We start from the raw sequence: 2037 nt of genomic DNA on the forward strand, positions 1-2037 counted from the left end.
TTTAGATTTTCTGTGACAACACGACATGGTGCCCTTTACCACGACGCGGTAAGCAGTTAGTAGGCATTTTTAAGTAGTTTTTGTTCATTTTTATGTTTTTATTTTTGTTCTTGTTGCAGTCGTTCATGACCTGATGATCCAACACATATTTGATACCACCACTTGAAGATCCAGAGTCAGCCCTTCACAAAAAGACGGGTAAAAATGTAGGAGAAGCCAACCTGCCAAAGAAGTCACCTTTCAAGGACCTTAAATCAATTTTTGGGAAGAAAAAAGGGAAGAACGTGGGAGAGTCGAGCAATCACAAGAAAGACAAAAACAAGATTGAAAGCTTTGAGCAAAATACTAATCCACAAGATTTCAAATACGATTCTGAACCCGAATTCGAATTAGAACAAAGTAAACCCGAAAATGAGCTAAAAAACGAGATGGAAAACATTTTGATATGTCCATGGAGGCATATAAGAAGATAATCTGAGTGGACAGTGGTCCCGATCTAGTGCATCCCACGATTCCCGCCACACCCACATTTGAGCTTAAAGGACATATTCTTTCCATGCTTAAAGACGTTCCATTTTCCGGGAAAGATCATGAGGATAAATACAAACATCTTGACAAAGTCAATGACATAGCTGGTTACTTCAACATCCCGAATGCTCCAAGAGAGACGGTGCTTTTAAGAATGCTTCCCGTTACTTTCAAGGGAGCGCTAAGGATTGGCTAAAAGCAATTACACCCGGTGCAATTACTAGTCGGGCACAGATGCGTGAGCAATTTTGGGAACACTTTTTCCTACCTTCAAAGGTTGCTAAACTCAAGAAATTTATAGAAAATTTCGAGCAACATACAGGGGAGTCACTGTATGAAGCATGGGAACGCTACAAGGGATTGATAAGGAATTAGCCCCAAAATGACTTGAATTAGCAACAAGAAGTGTCTATGTTTTATGATGGGGTTAATGTCATGATAAGGAAACTCCTTGTTCTCAAGGACCATTGACTAAGAAAAATCCGGCTGAAATCAAGGAGTTAATTGAATAATTTTCCAAGCATTCTAGTGAGTACCATAATCCTAGACATGATGGGGTGAAAGGAATAGGTAGTGGAACTTCTGAAGACATGACAGCTGTGTTAGCCATGCTAAACACTATGGACCGGAGGATGACAAAGATGGACTAATCAATTCACTCTATAAGAGTTGGTTGTGAAAGATGTAATGGTCCACATTTGACAAAAGAGTGCAACTTGGATGATAAGGGAAATAAGAAGGTGTAAGTTTGCTATTCGAGTGGAGATAAATATGATGAAGATTGGAGGAGACCAAAGAAGGAGTGGTTGCCATATGAAGAATATAATAAGCAAAAAGAAGAAAAATATAGGCAACTGGCTGAGGCTTCTACCAAAAAGAGCAACCACCACCTGAAAAGAAACTTGATCTTAAGTCCATGTTACATAGATTCATGGAGGCATCAGAGTAAAGACACGCTAAGATAGATGTAGTGATAAGGGAACATCAAAATATCATGAAGGAACGATGGGTTTTGATCATTACAACAATCTTATGGTGCACATGAAACCCTAATGCTTTGGATCTAGGTTTTGGAGTCAAATTGCTACGGTAAATTTTAAATCAAGTGTATCTCCAGAAAGCAACATTAAATCCCCGATCCATCGCTTGATCCACTGACTCATCACCTTTACAATTAACCATAAAAAGCACAGGGACAAAGTTACAAAAATCAATTTGTTCTTTTTACGGACCATCTTGCAACCGGGAATCTGTTGCAACATTCCTTACTTTTGGCAAGGTACTTCGTCAAGTACGCGGTTAGTTCTCGACTCGGGAGCCTGTTATGTGGTGGCCATTTTGTCACTAGTTTGGCACGTTCTTATGGAGTAATCATTCCTGGGATCACTAGGACTCTTACTTTCAAGGAGGGAAATGAGTTTTCTTTAGGTTATCCGGAAACCATGCGGGTGGTAGTTAATATGGGTACACAATGGAGTATTCCAAATAGTGACAATAAGATTGTTGAGC

General features: G+C 39.5%; 1 non-coding gene across 1 annotated transcript; it reads right to left on the minus strand.

The window, feature by feature from the left end:
• Positions 1-810: 810 nt before the first annotated feature.
• LOC145027993 (small nucleolar RNA R71) lies at positions 811-917 on the minus strand. The gene has a single exon (XR_013675752.1). It is a non-coding gene; the product is annotated as a small nucleolar RNA R71 (small nucleolar RNA).
• Between the last annotated feature and the right edge of the window lie 1120 nt (positions 918-2037).

The sequence above is a fragment of the Lactuca saligna genome, chromosome 1 (assembly GCF_052625555.1).
Source record: "Lactuca saligna cultivar CGN05327 chromosome 1, ASM5262555v1, whole genome shotgun sequence".
NCBI classification, from domain to species: Eukaryota; Viridiplantae; Streptophyta; class Magnoliopsida; order Asterales; family Asteraceae; genus Lactuca; species Lactuca saligna.